The sequence below is a fragment of the Salvia miltiorrhiza genome, chromosome 5 (genome assembly GCF_028751815.1).
Source record: "Salvia miltiorrhiza cultivar Shanhuang (shh) chromosome 5, IMPLAD_Smil_shh, whole genome shotgun sequence".
Classification (NCBI taxonomy): domain Eukaryota; kingdom Viridiplantae; phylum Streptophyta; class Magnoliopsida; order Lamiales; family Lamiaceae; genus Salvia; species Salvia miltiorrhiza.
In genome coordinates this window covers 26,428,183-26,451,420 of record NC_080391.1, presented here as the reverse complement: position 1 = coordinate 26,451,420, position 23,238 = coordinate 26,428,183, and the positions used below count along the sequence as shown (strand labels likewise).

Here is a 23,238-nt window from a genome sequence, read left to right as displayed (position 1 = left end):
GTATTTCGTTGCTGCAAAATTTCATGTCTTTTGGATGATGTTTGCTATTTTAAAGATATTTTGAAAAATCCTTGACAGAATCTGTCAACTATTGGTAGACTTCACAAAAACGTTTATATCTATTAATCCATGAAGGATTTTGCATCACCGTTTTTTTTAAACGAAACTAGACTTCAATACTTTTCTAAAAACATAAGATTTCGATTTTTATGACCTCTGAAACAGAGCAGTTTATTATTTCAAAAATGCCCTGTTCTGCTGTCATATTTGTCCAACAGTAAAAGTGTATGAGTTTCATTGTTTATTTGGCAGATCATATGAACGTTTTCTCTTGTGAAATTTTAACCAAATCTTCAAGGATACCTTTAGTTTTGGATGATTAAATTTGATGGAATTTTATTAAGGTTTGCCTTGGTTTCTAATGGCCTAAACAAAATTGGCAGAAACTGTCAATCTTTGACAGCCTGCACTAAAAGAGCAATATCTCCAAAAACCTTTAACCTTTTTGGTTAACTACCATTTTTAGAGTGAACTACACTTCATGAATTTTTTGAGATCAATTGGTATGAGAGTTTATGATGATTGAGTTGGTTGTTATGAATTTTTAAAGATGACACAAAAACAGCAAAACTTTCTAGAAAACAACTTGATTATATTTGTTTTGATGGATGATACGATATGACTAAATGGTGTGAGTTGTGAGAGTTATGATTAACGCACATAAATGTTGGTATCTGACACTCGAACAATTGGTGTCGAGTATAAATGATAGTTTACTGATAAAGAGTTTTGATGATTTTGAATTTTTTGGTTTGCGTTGAAAAGATGTCAAGATGTTAAGTTTTGAGTCGAGAGACGAGTTCACGTAGTGAGATTCACGCGTTGAAATCTCGTGGCTGACATTATATATGAATAGGTCATGTCGAAATTTTTAGTGAAATTAGAATTTGAGCATAGTCAATTCTTGTTGACCTGTGACTCAAATACATACCTAATGGAAAGTTTAACTTTCTAATTGGTTAATTAGACGAGATGAGAGCGAATAGATCTGCTAAGAAAGTGGACTTTTCGATGTGTTAAATATTTCTTTTAATTGAAGCGCTGCTAATTATAACATAAGGATGTTATAATTAATGAGTAATGACGAGAGATAATAATTGTTATATTGATTAACAATCAAGAGAGATGAACATTAGAGATACTAATGTTTCATAAAAGAGATTAGATTATTAATCGAGGTTTCTTTTATAACTTCTCACCAATTCTTCATAACGATGAAGGTCCTTTTGGGAAGTAACGACTTGAGGGAGAGAGTGACGTTACTCATTGATACAGAGACACAACGAGGTGGGCATTACTTTTACTATACGTATATAGAGATCCCCTGCGTGTCGTAGGCCTCTTATACGAATGAATGCATGAGATGATTTAACTGTTAATTTCAGTTTTATATATCTATCAAACGAGTTTAATGCTACCTTTGAACAAGTTATTTCGTTACAAATCTTTGAACTGGAAAATATTACAACTGTTGTCTTGCCATAAAATGTTTAAATTTTAGTATGATATCTATCTGCTTTGGCTTTGCCAATGATGCAATCGAATTCGGGTCCTGAGCAGTTGATAGCTATCCTGCCAGGGCTAGTGTACACCAGTGACCGTGAGTCATCTAGCGGGTTGGCCGGTCAAGTGACCGTGAGAGGTGGCCACCTCTCCGGCACACAGTTTCAGATATGATAGATTACAAAAGAACTTAGTCTGATCAGACGAACTTTAAGAATCACAAATGAACTTAGTAAGCTTGGGCCTTTTTAGCGAAAAACTCCCTTGCTGTACTGATTATGATGGCATGACAATTTATAGTTTTGAAGCATGTATTTTTATACCTAGGCATACGTGCCCACTGAGTGCTTTTGTACTCAGCCCTGCATATGTTTTCTAAATGTGCAAGTTGAGCTGATGTGATGATGGTGCTGCAATGAGCGGAGTCTCCAGGGTTGTTAATAAATAGTTAACCTGTCTAGAATATGTCTTCATACATATGTCTAGCTACTTTCCGCTGCAAGATGTTGTTGATGTTATAGTATGTTATGTCATACTTTGAGTCTTAAGAGAATGGTTTCATACGATGTATAACTTGATTAATGATATTAATTAAGTTTTATGCTGTCTTTCATAGACTGTTTTCAATTGAGTATTAATGAATAAAAATGACGAGTTTTATTAAGATGAGTAAGTTTTACGGCTATGAATGACGCCCCTTTTCTTCCCCTTCTTCTTTAACCCCATCCCTAGTCGTGGATCACTCGGCCTAACTATCCATAGTTAGGGCGGGCTGTGACAGTTAAATACTAAGAGGGGTTTGTGGAACAACCATGATGTGATGTTCGCCGGTGCAGGGCTGAACTTGGTCGGGCAGAGCTGAAAATGGCCAAGCTAATTGAGCTCTGCCGACAACTTCAGAGAACCAGATATGCGGAAGATTTGAGAACGGGAATTAATATAAAGATAGAAGTGTGGATATCCCAAAATCCCTGACCTAATCTATGAAGTTTCCTAGAGAACAGATCTCTAGACCCCAACGATGTGATCGGTGCAGCAACTCGGAGACGTTGAATGACACACGGCGAGGGATGATGAACTCGTCGATTCGTCGATGGGTTGAATTCTTGTTTGGAAAAATCAAGAAGAATTCGAAACTTGAGAGAGAATAACTCACTGTAAAATTATCAATAATCAACTGCCTTTCGTCCATCACATAGTGTTCATATTTATAGGTAACAGGAAACCCTAACGTAAAGAAGGAAACAACTTAAACAAAAGGAAACTTAAAACAAGGAAACAAAGAAACTTGTTCAACACGCTTGAACAAAAACTAGTGAGAAAAACAACTCCAAAAGCGTCAGGGCTGGGACTCGCCAGCTCTGGAAACGCCAGCCCTGGAAGCGCCAGCTCTGAAAAGTGTCCAGCTCTAAAAAGTCCATCGCTGAGCTGAATCCAGCTCTGGATACTTGTCAGTGCTGGGGCTTAGCTCTGCCCTGTTCTTCAGTCAGCTCAGGAATCGAACTCTGCTCTGGAAGTGTTTCCAGCTCTGCTCTGCACGCGATAAGATTCACCACCCTCGAGCTCTGCTCTGGAGACCTTTCTCCAATCGGTCTTCTCAGCTCTTGCTTCCAGACCTCTTCTACCAATGCCAATAAGTTAGCCCTGAACGTCTTGTTTCTAGCTCTCGTCACCGGACCGACGGGCACAAAGACCGAATCGCTGCTCTAGGCTGCACTCGGAGCTCTGCTCGGTGTCATAGCTGGACTCGGAGCTCTGCTCGGTGTCATAGCTGGAGCTCTGCTCTGGGTTGCATCAAACCACCCCCTATATATATATAGGGTTAGTATCAATAGAGAAACACCTTAAGATTAAGAATAGAGAAATAATCTCTACCGTAAATTCAACACAATCTAACGGTTTCTAACAATTGGAAGATTTACAATTTAATTGATTCGAAAATTTGTAGCTTAATTTTTTATAAATAAAAAGGGTATTACAGTCAATGAGAGAAATGCTAATGATTACGTATCCAACCAAATTCCACATTTTTCGACTTTCCATCTCCAAATTTTGGTAAACAACATTCAATATCATTTGATTCTCCACACCAAACTTCGCCGTGTAGGTTTTTATGCCAGACGACGGCTGAGTCAGAGAAACCATTTGTGTCTCATCTGAAAAACGCTGACAGGCGTCGCCGATTTCTTTCAATGTTTTCCTAAAAATGTGGCAAGATTTAGTCAAATGTTGTAAATCATTTGAATGATTTCTGTTTTCAGAGTATGAATGTAGAAAAATTGTGTGTAATGTTGAATTAGATTTAGAAATTGAGTTTTGTTCATTCGGTTTTTCATATGGATTTCTGTTCATCGAAGAACTATACTCTGTTCATTAGAAATTGAGGAGTTATGTTATGTTCATCAACTATGTTCATCGTCATGGGTATTTCATTTGGGTTTATGTTCATCGAGGAGTTATGTTATGTTCATTAGACATTCAAGTGTTGTTCATCGAAGAATTATGATATGTTCATTAGAAATTGAGTTTTGTTCATTGGATTTTTCATATGGATTTCTGTTCATCGAAGAACTATACTTTGTTCATTATAAATTGAGTTTTGTTCATTGTCGTGGGTATTTCATTTGGGTTTATGTTCATCAAGGAGTTATGTTCTGTTCATTAGACATTCAGTGTTGTTCATCAAAAAATTGTATGTGTTCATTTAAAAATTGTGTTATGTTAATAGAAAAATTTTGTTTTGTTCATTGAAAATTTGTGATTATTCGTGACGTATTATATTCATGAATAATATTATTGATATCTGGTTGAGAATTGTAAAATATTTAACATAAGATATTTTGAACAAACGTAAAAAATTACGAACATCTAAAAAATATATTCGAATTGTTCTTGTTGACATAAAATATTTAACACAAAATATTTCAAACAAACGTACAAAAATTACGAATATCTAAATAAAATATTTAATTTTTTTTCCTGATATAAAATATTTAACATAGAACTTTTCGAATAGGCTTAACAAAATTATGAACATTTAAATAAAATATTCGTTTCTTGCTGACATCATATATTTAACATAAAACATTTCGAATAAGCACCTAAAAAAATTGTAAACATCTAAATAAAATATACTTATTATACAAATTATGAAAATATTTCCTAATAGAGCAAATTACGTTCGACAAATCAGTAAAAGCTATTCAAGATAATTATTAAATTGATCATATAAAAAATTATGCAAGATATTTTAGTATGTTGTTTTATATATTATTTATTTATAATGATATGTTTCTTTGTTAATAAAAAAATATACCAAATAATAGACGAATACATATGCAAATTCAATTAATATAGATTTTGAATTTTTGTTATTTTGTTTAAAAGCAATTAAACAAAATTCGCCAAAAAAATAGTGTTGAATTGCATATTATATTTAATCGTACAAGAAATAAAATTAATGATAAATCTTGCTTTGAATATGCATAATACATAATGCATAATACATAATACACGTCTAAATAGGTTAATTAAAGATATGATGGCAGCTGTTATTTTCTACCAAATGTATAGAGATTTGGTTGCGCATATTCATAGGAATTACACATTATCATATAAAGAGGAATTACCTTTGTATCCTTTTCGGCTAAATCAAAGGAAAGAAATAAAAAAGAGATGGACCGTGAGATCAATGGAAATAATCGTCTAAGATTTCTTCTCAATTCTCACAATATATAGTCTTCTCAATTGAACTTTTCCCTATATATATATATATGTGTGTGTGTGTAATACTCCCTCCGTCCCATTAAAGTTGGCCACATTTCTTTTTTGGTCTGTCCTATTATTGTTGGCCACTTTCTTAAAATGGAAATATTTAATTTAATTAACCTCAATTAATTAATTTAATTTAATTTTCTACTTAAACCTAAACCCTCTTTAATAAACATACATGCACACACAAAACACACACAACACACGCACAACCTAAAATCTCTCCCTTCTCTCTTCTTCTCCGTCGGTCGACACCGTCGCCGGCCGCCGCCCCGCCCCCGGCCTCTCTCGCCTCTGCTCTCTCTCTCTCTCTCTCTCTCTCTCTCTCTCGTTGTATGCGCACTCGTCGCCTCTTCTCTCTCCCGCTCTCTCTTCGCCGGACGCTTCTCTCCTCTCTCTCGTCTGACCGCCGACTTCCCCGTCTGAATCTTTCGTCGACTCCGGTGAGCAAGGCAGCAATCGCTTACCTTAGGGTTCCTCCGATTCGCGCAATTTAGGGGTGGTTCGCTCAGATCTCAGGTGGCGCGACCGCATGGTCGTCGTCCCTCTATCTGCGCTGCGACCACCGCCGCCTTCTCGCATCTCCCTCTATCTCCAACTAGAGAGGTGGAGTGATTTGGGGGCTAGGGCTTTCAGGCGGCGGCTGCGGCTGCGACCCTTTCCCCTCACCGCGAATTTTGGGGCTAGGGCTCCGATTGTTGGCGACCCAGTTGGGTGTCTGGGTTTGGAGATCTGTGATTTTTTCCCCTCACCGCGCGAATAGGTTGAAGAATTAAGGGGTTGCCACCGTCGCCGTCTCTCTCTCCTCTGCTCAATTTCTTTGGTTTTGAATTGATTTTTTAGTTTAAGTGACGAATTTGGTTTTATTTTTTGGTGAAAATTGGATTTATTTTTTGGAACAGAAAATGGTTTGAATTGATTTTTTGGTTTGACAGCCAAATTCTTGATTTGCATGTTGACAGCCATCGCCAGAGCAGGCAGCGCCGGCGGCGGCTTGAAAAATGGAACAGAAGCACTGAGAAGAAAAATATGGACCACAATTAATTAACTCTTTAATTTTGATGGACTACACTTAATTAAAACATACTTAAAACATAACAATCTTTTTCTTAATTTTCGTGTCGAAAAAAATGTGGTCAACTTTAATGGGACGAAAGGAGTAGTAGATATGTAAATAAATATATATGTACAGACGTATAACATATATATATGGTGGGGTTAAACAAAGAATACCCCTATGTATAGAGAATAAAGAATAGATCTGAGCCCTTAAAACCGCTTAATCGTTCGGTTAAAAATAAATCTGCTGCCCCATTTTAATTACCACAATTATTGTTCAAAATTACATTTTATATAGAATAAGGGTATTTCAGTAACTGTGCAAATTAGTAAAAATGGCAACCACCGAATTTTACTCCCATTTACCTCATTTCATCTCCCCCCACCCCATTTTACTCCCAATATACCCTACAATCGGTAACTTCTCTCTTCCCCTGCCTGTTCTTGGTTTCGGCGGCTGTCCATAGCAGAGCGCGCGTCGCTGCGATCGGCGATGATACTCTGCGCGGCGGGTTTCCAAGTTTTTCGACAAGAATTAGTTTCCATTTACAGATTTTCGACCATCTCTTCTATTTTCGATTGTTCATTGAATCATTTTTTTTTCCGATTATTTCGTAGTTCTTGGTCGACAATTTGGAATAGAGGTTTTCTGCTTGAAGATACAGCGTGGCTGAAATCAAACAGGTAAGTCGTTTTGTTTTTTATTTTTGTTCGAATTTTTTGTTGACTTTTAGGGGTTTTAAATCGAACAAGATTTAAGATTTTCGATAATTAATGGTTTCCAAAATCAAAATCAAAATTTTTAATTGGGTTTTAAATGTATCAAACGAAATCAAAAAGTGATAGTGTTTATGTGATTCTATATTCGGGTTTTCAATTATTTTAGATTAATAGTTCTCAACTATCTGGATTTTCAATTTTTGTTGCAGTTTGTTTGATTAGGGTTTATGTAATAGGATTTTCGGATGGCTTCTGGAAAGGGGAAATAGAAAGCTCGGATGGTATGAGTGTGTGTTCGAAATATTTTGATTTTTGTTCGTAATTTTAAGATTCAAAGTTCAATGTTTCTAATATATGTTTCAAGCAGTGGATATTCGGATTGTTTTGGTCCAGTTTTGTGATTCTATATTTGGGGACTGATTTTTCTATAACAATTTATCTCACTTTATCTCCATTAAATTCTCCAACATGTAAATTGCGGCATTTTCTACTGATTTCATGGTTGTTGGGGCACCTTCTTTTTGCCCCCTTAATTTTAATTATTACGAAAGATCGTGGTTTGCTGAGAAATCACTCTTTGTATTGATAATTGTGTTGTAGATTCAAGAAATGGATGGTGCTATAAGATGAATGCAATTTCTATGAACCATTTCGAATTTTCAGTTTTTTTAATAGAATATATGTGCTGATTTTGTCATCCATCACCCCTGTGCTGCAGAGCTTATCAGGTTCAGCCAGTTCAGACAACATATAACTCCACATCCTCTGATAATGATTATCAGATTAAGGGCTTTGATTTTTACTAGTTTGTCGATGCATAGTGTGATACAAAGAGACTATGTGGGTGAGGATTATGAATGTTGAAGAGACTGAATTCGAACTGATCATTAGGTTTTTTGAAACAAGAGTGTTTTGTTTGATTGATGAACTATTTCTCTAATGTCATTGTAACATGTAGCAGTTATGTTGCCTGGGTGAAAGGTTTGCGAAGAGTTAATGTTGGTTTGATTTTTCATTTGAGTTTCTGTTCATCAAAGAGTTGTATTATGTTCATTTAGAATTTTGTTATGTTCATTGTAAAATATAAATATTTGAGGTTTGCGAAGAGTTTATGTTGGTTTATTTTTTTCTTACTAACATAAAGCATTTTGAAATGTAAAATATTTAACATAAAAATTTTCGAACAAGCTTAAAACAATTATGAACATCTGAATAAAATTTTGATTTTTTCTTACTAACATAAAATATTTGACATAAAACATTTCGAACAAGCGTAAAAAAAATTTACGAACACCTAAATAAAATATCTGAATTTTTCTTACTAACATAAAATATTTAACGTAATATTTGACATAAAGCATTTTGAACAAGCGTAAAAAAATTACGAACACCTACATAAAATATTTGAATTGTTATTACTAACATAAATATTTAACATAAAGCATATCGAACAAGCGTAAAAAAATATTTTGAACAAGCATAAAGAAATTATGAACAACTAAACAAAATATATGAATTTTTTCTTACTGGCATAAAATATTTAACACAAAATATTTTGAACAGGCTTAAAAAAATTACGAACACTATTTTTGAGCAAGGTCGATAAACAAATGGGGGAATGGGGTCGAATAGATTGGAGAGAGAAAAAATTTTTTAGTGATGATTGTTTTATATAGTATGCAGAGATTTGGGAGAAAAATATATTGAAGATTTCAGATATGGACGGAAAAAAGAAGAAGATATGGAAAGATAATATCTTACCAAAATAAAAAAGATAATTAATTATTTTTTGTCCTTAATTAGCGGCTGCATAAAATTATTGAATTACATATATAGCCTTTCGGCTATAATTAAGGAAAAGAAACAGAAAAAAAAAAAAAAAAATCGGCCATTGGATTGATAATTTTGGAGGCTCCAGATTAATTCTTCTTTCTCTACATATTTGTCATTATCTGTTTAACCTTTCTCTCTCTATATATATATAAATAGTTAACTAATGAAAATAGGTTGATTACATATATAGACATACGTGCCTACCTTATATATATCGCAAATTATTGGGTGCGACGGGTCGACCCGGCTCCAAACCTGCCCTCCTGATCCGGAACCCTGACCCGCGTGGGTTTGACCCATACTCCTAATTATTACATTTGTTTATAATAATTGTTACTTTTAATAAACATAATATATACATTTGTTCATATAAATGTATATTGATATGTATAATGTTTTATATTGAATGAAGGTAAATATTTATATTAATATAAGTATACATTTGTGCGACCAAATGTATATCCTATGTTTATTAAAAGTAAATACTCCTATTAGGGTTTAGTGTTCAGGCTTAGGGTTTAGTTTTCACCTATTAGGGTTTAGTGTTCACGCTTAGGGTTTAGTTTACAGGGTTTAGGGTTTAGTTTATAGAATTTAGGGTTTAGAAAATATAATACTGTATATTAAATGAAGGAAAATACCTATATTTATATAAGTGTACATTTGTGCGAACAAATGTATATTTCATGCTTATTAAAAGTAATAATTATTATAAACAAATGTAATAATTTAGGATTTAGGATTTCGGGTCTGGAATGCGGGCCGGGTCGGGCGCGGGTCGGGGCGAACCCGTCGCACACTGTGCGACGGTCGCACCCAAGACCAGCTGTATATATATAAATTAAAATAAGATGTAATAGTAAATAGTTAAATTATTATGCTTAGGAAAATGCATGCATGGAAAAAAAAGAGATACGTGGCTGAAAATTAAGTGATTAACTAAGTATACCTATATCTATTCTAGTGGTATGACTCATCGTACCTATTGACACTAATTAAGGAATACTAGTATATATAAATAGGTGAACTTAGGTATTGTTTCAGTCATCAAAGTAGAGTATATTAAGGCTTTTGATAAAAGACACAAGAGATTTTGTGGTGTGTGATTAGTGGCTTGAATCACGAATAAGTGACAAACGAGCATCATAAGATTAAGGTGGGTTATATCTTTCAAAGTATATTTTAGTTGTTAAGCTCTAATATTGTTAGATAAATGTGGTATGTTCATGAAGTATTTTCACGTTCTCCCACTGTTTTAATGCTCTTATGTTAACAATTGTGGCTTTTAATAGGTCTAGCACACCTATTAAGGGTTGTGCGCACGTGTCTATACTGCAATGAATTGATTCCCACAAGCCTTATAGACGAAATGAGGATTTTGGGTTCGCCCTTAATTCGGCTAGATGGTGTAGCTGACGTGGGTTCGTCCTGGGGTCCCATCTAGTTAACGAATGAATGAATGATTACTTCTCAATGGTCGCCAAGGGACTACGAATGAAAAGGATAAGGGTAACAGTGGTGCTACGGTATGATGCGCGCAAATAAATGAAAATGATTTGTGATTATAGAAGTTAAATGTTTAGTTTTTAAATCTTCTATAATTCACGTATATGCATTGACTATCACATGGAAATGATAATTTCAAAAATGCACGACCCACTGGGTACACTAGTAGTCTAGTACTCAGCCCACAAATCTTTCCAATCTCTTCAGGTTAGTAAGATGGTGAAGATGGAAGCAGCTGCGACGGGTTGGCCGCAATATTTTGAAATAGCTAATATATTTGAAAGTATGTTATATATTTTGAGTATGTAAAATGCTAGTCAAAGATTATATATATAATATATGATATTATTATTTCTTTGCACACAATTTATTCATCTATTTATTTATCGTTCGATGGAGAGTGCATGTAGTCGGCCCCTCTTGGACGCTTGACCAAAGCCCTCATGAATATGTTGGTGCTATGACAACCTCATGAGTGAGCTGGTCGGTCAACTTCTTTTGGTGAGTTAGACTCGGTTACCCCATCATTTACTGCTTTATTAAATTATTAAATGTCCGACTGTTTAGCCGCACGTATTTGTAGATTGGTTCTAAACCACCAGCGTGCTGAGCCAAGCTTTCCGACTTTAACATTAAATATGTTGCTACTTCATCATCATCATTATTATTATTATTATTATTATTATTATTATTATTATTATTATTATTATTATTATTATTATTATTATTATCCCCTTTCTTTCTTCGCTCCTTAAATCCAACCCCTAGTCACGTTTCGGCATTCGTGCCTAGGGGTGTAAACGAACCGAGCCGCTCGCGAACTATTCGGAGCTCGGCTCGAAAAAAGCTCGTTTGAAATTCGTTCGTTTTCTTAACGAGCCCGAATCCGAGCTCGATAAAATTATCGAGTCAAACTCGAGCCTGTACATGTTCGGCTCGTGAGCTCGCGAACTTATTCGCGAATAGGTTCGTGAATAGGCTCGCGAACATATTCGCGAATAGGCGTTCGTGAGCCTATTCGCGAATAGGTTCATTAAATTATTAATTTTATATATTTCATTTATTGAATTTATTCTAAATAATTATAATAGTAAAAAAAATTAATATTCAGTAACTTTACAAAGTATCTATTTATTAAAAATAAAAAATAAAAATTATAACTCATCATTAATTAGAAATATAATTATAATAATATTAATTAGTTATATATACTTATATTTATAATTATTTATTAATTCTAAAAGAAGATAACTTATATTACTATTTACTAATTATAATTTAATATTTATTATATAAGCTAAATACATCTTAATTAGTCAATTAACTTTTAAAATACTTAAATATAACTGTTTATAGTTTGAAATTTGTTATATAACATAATTTTTTGTACAAGATATATAATTAGACATCTTTAGTATAATACTAATCATATTTTATATAGATATCTTTAGGCTTTAGTATAATACATTAATACTTATTATATAAACATAACTTATAATATTTTTTGGGAGAGAAAATATAATTTATAAGTTATAACTAATCATAGAAGTTATAATTTGAAATTTAATTATTATATAAGATACATATAAGATACAACTTAATTAGTCAATTAACTTATAAGATACTATATAACTTATCAAGATGTATTTAATATAAGATACTTATATAACTTTTTATAGTTTGAAATTTGTTATATAAGATAATTTTTTGTTATACAAGATATATAATTAGACATCTTTAGTATAATACTAATCATATTTTATATAGATATCTTTAGGCTTTAGTATAATACATTAATATACTTTATATAAACATAACTTATAATATTTTTTTTGGAGAGAAAATATAATTTATAAGTTATAACTAATCATAGAAGTTATAATTTGAAATTTATTATATAAGATATATATATATATATATATATATATATATAAGGTACCTATATACAAGATATATAATAAGATACTTATATAATGTATTGTAAGATACCTATATAACTTATAAAGATGTATTTAATATAAGATACTTATATAACTTTTTATAGTTTGAAATTTGTTATATATATAAGATAATTTTTTGATATACATGATATATAATTAGACATCTTTAGTATAATACTAATCATATTTTATATAGATATCTTTAGGCTTTAGGCTTTAGTATAATACATTAATACTTATTGTATAAACATAACTTATAATATTTTTTGGGAGAGAAAATATAACTTATAAGTTATAACTAATCATAGAAGTTATAATTTGAAATTTATTATCTATATATATATAAAAGCTCAACCTGAGCCAATTGGAGCCATTTTGGCTGTAACAACCCAAATATTTAGATTTAGTATATAAGTTTCATTATTAGTATTTTCCTTTATAGCTTATTTTGTTTTTTCTATAATTACATGATATATATATATATATATATATATATATATACACCATTATTTTTATCTAGATTATTATTATTATTATTATTATTATTATTAATTCGATCCTATTAGAACTAGAACTCTTTTATCATCTTTATTCTTTATCTTAGTAGGAGATATACATAGAATATAATTTTTTTATTTATCAAAAGCTATTTAAAAATTAGTATAAATATGAGATCTATTTCAAACCCTAAAAGAAAAAGACACACCAGAACCGAAGCAAGCACAAGAATCGGTATTTTTTTTCGTCTTCTCTTTATTTTTGTTCACGCAAGGTTTTAAGAAATCAGTAGCTTTTCAATTATTTCTTAAGTTTGTTTCGTATACACATATTTGTATGCTAATTTAGTACATTGTTTTAATTATAATGCATATTTAAAAAAGAATAACTAGACATGGCTTCATCTTAAAAAGTTCAACATTGTGTACGTTTTATAAACTTCAAACCAACACTTTAAAACATAAAATAAAAATAAAAATAAAAGTAAAAAAATTTAAAAAACAGTTCCATCTTTTGGAACCGTGAACCGCCTGTTCGAAATCAGAACCGAAACCGCCAGTTCACGGTTCGAACCGAAACCGTGAGGGAGCTTTCACGGTTCGATTCCGATTCTGAATTTTGGAACCTTGGAATCGCCAGTTCGGTTTCGGTTCTGGTGAACCGATTGTAGACATAATGTTGGACGTAAGGGTTTAATACCTCAATTATGGTTGATATCGTTGGATTCAAGACTATCATTCAAGATATAATGTTAGGCGTAAGGGTTTAATACCTCAATAATGGCTGATGTTGTTGGATTCAAGATTATCATTCAATTTTCAATGTCGAGAATTTTCATTAGTTGTTTCTTATGCAATAACGATTAGTAAAATTAAGAGATACTTAAGGAGATATATTTTTAGTCATTGTCAGTATTAAGGATTATTCATCGTTAGGTCTGAAAATTCTTATATATAGAGACGATGAGGTATAAGTTATTCTTATATATATTATTTATAAGTTATTTTTGCAAAGGTATCAGGTATAAGTTATTCTTAAATATATTATTTATATATAATTATTTTCAATATTTTGGAAATTGTTGTATATAAACTTAAATATAATATTTACAAATAAATATTCGTTAATGTTAATTACAATTGTAAAATAATATATATTTGTATATTTGTATATAACTTATTTATTTGAATTGAGGATTATTCACAATCATTTAATGTATCAAATTGTGAAATAATATATTCACTATTTATGTAAAATACTAAATAAAAAATATAAAAATAATAATAAAATATATTTAATATTTAAAATTTACATTTTAGATGGTAAACATATTTAGTTATATGATTAAATTGTTAGCATATTTTTATTTATATAGTTAAATCAGTGTATATTGTTATATTTAAAACATTATTCTAATGATATTATTCGCTTAAAAAAATTGATACTAATACAAAACTTTCTATTTTTGTAATTTACCTACCTTTTGATATAATACACTTAAATTTGTGTATTTCACGATCATAGATAATAGACTTAGTTTTATATAATTTGTGTATTTGACGTTGCTATCGTTATATATAAGATACTCCCTCCATCTCACAAAAACATGAACGTTTTTTAATTTTGGGGCGTCTCACAAAAACATGAACATTACTATTTTTGGAAATTATCCCCTTATTTTTCATCCCTCCCTTTTACACTTATTTACAAAAAAACCATTATGGCCCACCACTATATTTTCTTAATTAATTTATTACTCTCACAACACTTTTTAAAGTGAGACCCATTTTCCTCACTTTAACTCTCAACTAACATTTCTTAAGACCCGTGCCATTTCTCTTTGTTCATATTTTTGTGAGACGGAAGGAGTATAAATTTATGATTGTTTTTTTGGAATGTCGTATTTTTTTTAGCTTGCACAAATATTATGCTTTTAGGAAAAAAATTATTTCATACTTTTGTGTAATTAAATAAACCTGATTTCTCTTAAGGTAGAATGTTATGTTGTGTAGGGACCATACGTTTCATTGATTATTTCGCACAAATATAATCGTGTAATTGGATATCTTTCACGTTTAACTTTTTACGTAATAAACATGTTTTTTATTCCATGGGTTACTCATTATTGATTATTTCATAGGTTGGATTGATTTTAGCTTGCACATTGATTATTCCATTTTCATAGGTTGGATTCATTTTATGTTCGTATATCAATGGTTACTAATTATTGATGTTTGAAACTTGAAAATATTTTATTCTCGATAATATTGTTTATATGGAACTCTATGGAATTGATTTATATAAGATATTTTGTTGTTTGTTATATATATTTTGCTTTATTTAATATTATATTTCTTCTTAAATTTATATTTGTATATCAATGGTTACTAATTATTGATATTTGAAACTTGAAAATATTTTATTCCCGATAATATTGTTTATATGGAACTCTTTTATTAAATTGAGATTTATTAAAGAAGAAAAGGAAAAAACATCCCTTGAAAGCACAAAGACGCAGACTAAGGGCACAAAACTTGAAAAGAGAAGTAAAAACTAAGTAACTTAATACTGAAACTCAGGATAATCATCCATGTCATTCGACCAACGCCCATGGACAACATTATTCATTGCAATCATACTGGGCCTATTGGTGAGGTCAACCACAAATTCCCTTGGCATGTAACCCATTTCTTCCGCATTCCTGAGACGGCTTTTAATACAACCTTCCGAAATTGCATGTACAGGCTCTCGTCCCTTTACCGAGCCATTTGGGCGACCACGTCCGCGCTTCTGCTCTGAGAGCAACTGCATCCCCTGCTCCTCTAACCTAATTATACGACTCGCCATCTCATCCGGAGTAGGATTGGTCTGCTTCTCAACATCAACCGGAGTAGGATAGGATTGGGTCGCTGAATCTTCTGTCCTAACTACCGAATGCTGCTCTACCACAGCTCCTCCATTTGCTCCCGGAAGAACAGGAGAATCAGTCTCTATGTTCGCCCCAGCCGGCGACGCCAAAGAGTTTGGCGTTTTTTCCAGCTCATGCTCCAGACGTTGTGCTCTGATAGTGTTCTCAAGGGCTAAATCTTTCTTCTGTAAGCCGCTGGCCTCACAGTCGAAGTCATCATTACGCCCCTCTAAATCCTTCCTGGGACTCGCAGCCAGGCGTCTCTCTGTAGACTCCACATCAATATCCTCATCTACCACCTCCAAGTTTTCCTCGTCAACGTCTTCTGCCACCAAGGATCCAAAAGAGTTTCCTAACAACTTCTGCGGTTCAGTAATCTTGGACCCAACTTGCTCCGATTCAGCCACTACCGGCTCCTTCCCAACCTGCTGCCTCCCACCAACCTGCTGCCACTCCGGCTGTGGCTGGGATTTCTGGATAATCTGTTGCGGCTGTTTCGGCAGCGCAGTATTTGTATCCTTCACCTCCCCCGGCGCCACCGATTTGTTCTTGCGGCATCCATTGGGAGAATGTCCCGTAATCTTGCAACGACCACAATAAAGGGGAAGATTTTCGAAAACAAATTCCACATGAAATGAGAATTCCTCCATATCAATAAGCATAGTATGAGGGAGAGGAAGAGACATATCTATTTCAACAAGAATACAGGCGAACTGTCCAAAATCTCTTCCTGCCGACGCACCATCGATCTTCAAGGGGTGGCCCAAGAAACGTCCAATGCCAGAGATAATTTGTGGATTCCAGTACTCGATTGGAAGGTAATGAATTCTGACCCACACGTTAGCCAAAGGAGAGTTTTCCTTGAACGGATCAAAATTGCAAGTCCACTCCCGGAGCCGAAGATTCCCCTTCGAGAGTTCCCAGATCGCCTTCTCCTTCGCTATAGCTTTATCAGTCACCGTAGTAAATCGGAGTGTATAATAGCCCTTTCCCAACGGAATCAATTGCCAAGCAGAAACTATACCCCAAAGTTGTTGAAGTTCCGACTTCAATTCCATAGTAGAACGTGGCTTATCGCCTTTCCCCAGCAGGAGACGTCCTGTCAACGCGTGCTCAAAAGCTTTAACCTCCTCAAGATATAAAGCCTTTGGTATTTTCAGGGAGAATTGATCTCCCTCCTTCGTTGGACGCAAATCGTGAAACACATGGGCTGCTAAATCCGGCCGCTTAACAGGTCGCTTCACAGTGGCGTTCGCATAAGAAATCCTAGCGTTTCCAGCCACGCTAGGGCCTGCAGTATTCGCCGCGCCGTTGCCTGATGAAGGGGAAAACCGAGTTGGAGAGTTGAGATTATTTATGGTTTGTGGCTTTTGTGGCTTTTCAAAATTCGCAGAAACGGAGGGGAGGTTAAGGGCTCCCTTGTCGCGAAATACGGCTGACAGAGGAGTGGCCATCGATCAGCGAGAGGCGGCAGGAGAAATATGTGCAGCTAGGGCCGTCTGCATCAGGGCTCCCGAAACTCAGCGCCGATTCGAATCGAATCTGAGACGCGCTGCACCGGAGGAGTAGCACCTCGCTGGAGGAAGAGAAGAAGAGCCGCGCCGCACCGGAAAGGAGGAGGGGTAGCGGCGGCTGACCTAAATCTCCAGTTGTGGTCCAAATACGTTAAAATGATGTTTATATGGAACTCTATGGAATTGATTTATATAAGATATTTTGTTGTTTGTTATATATATTTTGCTTTATTTAATATTATATTTATTCTTAAATCTATATTATATTTCATGTATTTGTGAATTTCTTATGCACGGGTAAAAATACTAGTATAAGATATATATAAGATACAACTTAATTAGTCAATTAACTTATAAGATACTATATAACTTATCAAGATGTATTTAATATAAGATACTTATATAACTTTTTATAGTTTGAAATTTGTTATATAAGATAATTTTTTGTTATACAAGATATATAATTAGACATCTTTAGTATAATACTAATCATATTTTATATAGATATCTTTAGGCTTTAGTATAATACATTAGTACACTTTATATAAACATAACTTATAATATTTTTTGGGAGAGAAAATATAATTTATAAGTTATAACTAATCATAGAAGTTATAATTTGAAATTTATTATGTAAGATATATATAAGATACCTATATACAAGATACATAATAAGATACTTATATAACTTTTTATAGTTTGAAATTTGTTATATAAGATAATTTTTTGTTATAAGATGCTTATATAACTTATAAAGATGTCTTTAATACATTACTATTTATTAACATAAGATACTTATATTTTGTTATTAATATATATATCTATATTAATATAAGATACTTATATAACTTATAAATAAACAAGTAAGTATTATTAGATGTCAGACACATGCCACAAAATATATGCTATAGCCGACACATAAGTCATAACACTTATTAACACATGCACTTTAAATAAAAGAAATATTAAATATTGGTGAATCAAGGACCAACACCTAAACTAAAACGATAATCGTAAGTTATACCTAGTTTGATTAGCTGAAGAAGACGAAGAAAACAATTGGAATGCTAGAACACAAGAGAGAATTTGCTGCCGTATTCGAGAATGAAAGATAACGTAGAGTACAAGGGAGCACGCATGCCCTATTTATAGATTACAAAATGGAGGGTAAAACGGTAAATTCGTCTGTGGTGCATGCGCCTTGCGTGTTTGAGGGTAGAATGGTAACTTTGCCTTCACGCGGGAGACTTCCCCGCGCTTCCTAGTGACTCCGCTGTTGAAGAGCATTCCTCTGGCTAGAGCAGCTTCTCTGACGGACGCAGTTCCTCTGGTGGAGATGACTTCTCTGGCGAGGATGACTCCTCTGTCGAACATGATTCCTCTGGCAAGAGCCATTTCTTTGATGGGTGAGATGTCTCTGGTGAATGAGATCCCTCTGGTGAGAATGATTCCTCTGGCAAGCATGACTCCTCTGGTGAGGATGATTCCTCTGGCGAGTGCGCTTCTTCTGCCATACTCGTTCCGCTGGTGGGGCCGATTCCTCTGATTTGCATCATTTCCCTACTATGCACATATCACTCCTCATCAAATATAATTAGAATTAAGTTTTAAAGCTTTAACTTTAATTCTAACAAAATTGAATTAGAATCCTATTCGGCTATTCCTTCCCCAACTCTTCAGACTTCAATTTGAATTCTCGACTACTAGCCCTAAAACAACAGCTCCGCTGCACCGCACATCTCCTCCACAACTTCACAAGTCAGCCACCGCACATCTCCTCTCTCTCGGCGACAGCGTCCGGTTTGCAGCGCCGCCTTCTCCTCTACAACAACAGCTCTGCCGCCTTCCTCTCTCTCAGTCGGGCGCGTCAGTGAAAGAGCCACAATTCTCCTATCTCTCGGCGAGTCGGTGATAACAGAAGCAATGCCGCCATCCATTCTACAACAACAGCACCGCCTCCTTCATTCGTTCTCGAGACTCACACCACACCGCGTAAGTTGCTTAAGTTATTATTAGATGTCATAATTATTAGATACTATATTTGCAAATTGCAGTTGAAATATCTATCTTTTAGATTTCGTTATTTTAACTGGATTTTCTGAGACATGCAAACAGATTATATGGCTATTAGGATTTGTGAATATGGTCTTAGTTAGTTTGTGTGAATATGGCTATTAGGATTTGTGAATGCTCTATTAGGATTTGTGAATTTAGAATGTGGCTCTTTCATATTGGCTTATTGCAGTTCAATTTAGAATGTGGCTCTTTCATTTTGAAATCTGATTTGAATACCTATTTTGAAGAAAAAGTCATCAAATGGAAAGAGCCTGGACATTTTGATGTCATTATGTGGTGGAAATTGAATAGTCAAAAGTTTAGAATATTATCAAAGATGGCTTGTGACGTGTTGTCGATTCCGATCACTATTGTTGCTTCAGAGTCTGCATTTAGTGCGGGTGGTCGAGTTATAGAACCACATCGAGCCTCTCTAGCAGTAGATACAATGCAAATGTTACTTTGTGCCGGGAATTGGTTGCGAGCTACTTATGGGATTAAGGGGAAAAAGAAGGTATTATTATTTATTTTGATGTTTTTTCTTACATTTATTCATGTATATTCTTATATCTAAACTTTTCTATATGTCTTTCTAATTTTGAATTTGTCTAATTTTTGTTATTACTCATTTGTGATTTTTTTTTTATGTAATTTGAATTTTTTTGGTATTTGTAGGATGAGATTTGCAAGGAGCTTCATGATCAAATGCCATCATTATATAATACGGTTTGAGATTCTTGCGCTCTCCTTAATCCGGGGTCCTACGTGGCATATCTAAGAATTCAAGATTTAAAATCCCTGCAATTCTAGAGCCTCTAGCTCAATTCTCTATCGCTGACGTGGCAATATAATTCCACATAAGTTTTATTTATATTATTCCACTCTAATTAAGTTACGGTTTAGGTGAAACCTAATTCACTAATCTTTGAACCTCCTTACGCACACTATCGCCCACCTCCCAGCCAACCATCGCCAGTCGCTGTCCTGTCGCCGCGATACAGACGTCGTCCTCCGCCCCGTGATTCAGATGCCGTCACTGCCTTCTGTGCGAATCCAGCCGCGCCGTCCTCCACCTCCGCCTTTATGTGGTCGTGCCTCCAGCCGCCTCTGCGCGAATCCAGCCGCGCGGTCCTCCGCTTTCTCCAACCGCCCATGGCATCACCATAGCCATCAGCATAGGCCGACGATTCCCCAATATCCGACGCCATATCTCCCACCAGAAATCCTCCCAACAATCCCGCCCCCAATCCCAACCCTAATCTGCCGCCCATTCTCATCTTATTCTTCTTCGGCCTCTTTAAGTCCGGATCTGAAAGAGGAGGGAGAGGCTGGGCTTGGCGGCTTGATGAGATAACCCGTCGATTTTTTTATTTTTGAAAAATGCCCTGTGATTTTTATTTCTGTTTCATTGTAGTCTTACTGACTGAAGAACTCTTCCTCTCTCGCTCTTCACATCTCTCAGATCTAGCGGGGGTGAAATCCCTGCCACCAACCTCCGAGGAATTCGCTAAACATTCCAGGTTGCCGCCAGTTTCTCGCTGCTGCTGACGCAATCGCCTCTGTCTGCTTCTCTTCGTACGCCGCCACTCGGCCGTCGGGCTAGAAATCGCCATCACCGCCGCTGCCCACCTCCTCTGCCATGTTAAGTATAATAAGTATTCTATTAGGAAAGATTATAATTGTAAATATAGAATTATTAGGGCTCTACTTTAGAAAGAACAAATTTTGGTAAATGTTTAGCAATGGAAACTTTAAAACCTAGATTTTTAGTTATAAATTTATTAGTTCACACCATTCAGCCGGCCCGCCTCCAGCCTCTGCATCATCTTTCACTCCTCAGTCTTCAAGTAACAGCTTAAACCCTCAAATTTTATGTAGTCTCGAATGTTGTAGGGCAGATGTTTGTAGCTAAAGCTAGAATTTTCATAGGACCACAGAGTAAGCTTATTTCGACTGGAATCTTTTCATTAGTTTGTTTGTTTGTTTTTTCTATAACAGTGATGATTTTGCGGGGTTATTTTGATTCAATTTTTTGTTTCAGTGCGCTGTCAATTTGTGCTCCCCTTTTATATAGAAATCAGAATATGTTTTTAATTGGTTTACCTAGAGTTGCAAATCTTGTGATTGTGATGCTTGGTGTGATATTTTTGGTAGATCTTAGCAATTAAGGAAAGAAATGGCGATGTCGGTTGAAGGTGAGGGAGAAAGTGTGAAGATTGTGACATGAAGCAAGAGACGCAGAAGCCGCGTTGCTGCCGCGGCGGTAAGCTATAAAAGGTAACTGTTAACGGTTTACTAAGAATTCTTAAAAAAAATGAAGCTGGTATAGCTGTGATCGGGCACGTGGGGCTCACACCGCAGGCAATCAGTGCTCTTGGAGGGTTCAGACCTCAAGGCAGAAACATCGACAGTGCTGTAAAGGTACTGCTTTTGAAATTTGAAGATTCACCGAGGGCAGAACGGGACATTCTCGAATGATTCTCTTGATTTTGCAGGTTGTGGAGACTTCAATGGCGTTGCAAGAAGCAGGGTGCTTTGCAGTAGTGTTGGAATGTGTTCCTCCACCTATGGCGGCCGCAACAACATCAGCGCTTCAGATCCCCACCATCGGCATTGGGGTCGGACCTTTTTTGTAGTGGTCAAGTAAGTATAACCTCCCAGCAAATTGATTGTAAATTTTACCGTGTATTAGTAGTAGAGTGTAGTTGTATGGTTATGTTTTAAAAGATCGTGTGATGGTGTATATGATTCTGTTTTTGTTGTTGCTTATCATCGAGCTTTTTTAAGGGAATTAATGAGATTAATATGTGTGGCTAAGAAAGAAATTTAATGGTTTGTAACTTTGTGCTTCAAGAAATTTAATATGTTTGGCCTTCTTCTCATGAGTTATTACGTCGGTTGGGGGGGGAGGATTTGTGTGACTATCTGTGTTTTAGATGTTGGTTTTGTTTAGATAGAATGTAATAAGCAGTAGATGATCAGTTTATTCTATAGGAGGTGGCATTCTTGATGTTGGTTCTTAAGATGAAAGATTTTCCCTAAGGAAATTGGGGAATATGCATTTTCAGATGATATCTAGGACGCCATGGTGAAGTTATTATTAGTATTACAAGTTTATGCAAGGGCGGGATGATTGGGGACACTATCCCATCTGTTGCACAAGATACCCAGATGAGCATCTTGCTAGAGATTTTGGTTTATGTTGCTAATCTTTATGTTGATTTGTGAAAGTGTCAAATTTCTGATTTGGATAAATATGAAATTGTTGCATAATTTCTAATTTTTTGTGGTGATTCATTTGTTGGTGGTTTATTGCGTTTGTTGGGTGGTTGATTGCAGGATGTCGACGTCGAGAAACAGCATCGCCCCTACCTCTCAAGCCTCTATGGGTATTCGATGGGTAGCGGGTGGCGGGTATCCAACATGTAGTGGGTTGGTGGATGCCCGACGGGTGGCGGGTATCCGCGGGTCACGGTATGGGTGGCAAATAGTAGTGTACAAGAAGTTAAAATTTTCTCTAAAATTTGTTGGAGTTTCGTGGTGATTTATTTGTTGGGTGGTTGATTGCAAGATCTCGACACCGAGGGTATCCGACGGTTGACGGGTATCCGACGGATAGCGGGTGGAGAATACCCGATGGGTGGCGGGTATTCGCGGGTGGCAAATAATTTTTTCGAATATACATTTCGCTAAGTCATGTTAGGGATAAAAGTCTTCTTTAATTTATTTTTTTCATTTTAGTTTGATATGTAATGTAGATTTATGTCATGTTAACACTTATTTTATTGAATAATATTCATCATTTATAAATATATTATGAAAGTGAGGTGACTTTTTATTTATAAACTATAACATCAAATAATTCCCGTCG

The 23,238-nt window shown here is 34.8% G+C and overlaps 3 long non-coding RNA genes across 5 annotated transcripts; all 3 read left to right on the top strand.

The window, feature by feature from the left end:
• The first annotated feature begins 6,539 nt into the window (after nucleotides 1–6,539).
• Nucleotides 6,540–8,218, top strand: LOC131024287 (uncharacterized). 2 transcript variants are annotated; one of them, XR_009101737.1, is made up of 3 exons: nucleotides 6,718–7,077; nucleotides 7,350–7,394; nucleotides 7,832–8,218. It is a non-coding gene; the product is annotated as an uncharacterized LOC131024287 (long non-coding RNA). The 2 variants fall into 2 exon arrangements; XR_009101738.1 differs by lacking the exon at nucleotides 7,350–7,394 and having other exon boundaries at nucleotides 6,540–7,077.
• A 1,770-nt stretch (nucleotides 8,219–9,988) lies between these two features.
• LOC131024286 (uncharacterized) lies at nucleotides 9,989–10,815 on the top strand. Its single transcript, XR_009101736.1, has 2 exons — nucleotides 9,989–10,102; nucleotides 10,239–10,815. It is a non-coding gene; the product is annotated as an uncharacterized LOC131024286 (long non-coding RNA).
• Nucleotides 10,816–20,141: 9,326 nt separating this feature from the next.
• LOC131024285 (uncharacterized) lies at nucleotides 20,142–23,189 on the top strand. Of its 2 annotated transcripts, XR_009101734.1 has the most exons (4): nucleotides 20,254–21,008; nucleotides 21,522–21,788; nucleotides 21,863–22,010; nucleotides 22,707–23,189. It is a non-coding gene; the product is annotated as an uncharacterized LOC131024285 (long non-coding RNA). The 2 variants fall into 2 exon arrangements; XR_009101735.1 differs by having other exon boundaries at nucleotides 20,142–21,788.
• The last annotated feature ends 49 nt before the right edge of the window (nucleotides 23,190–23,238 follow it).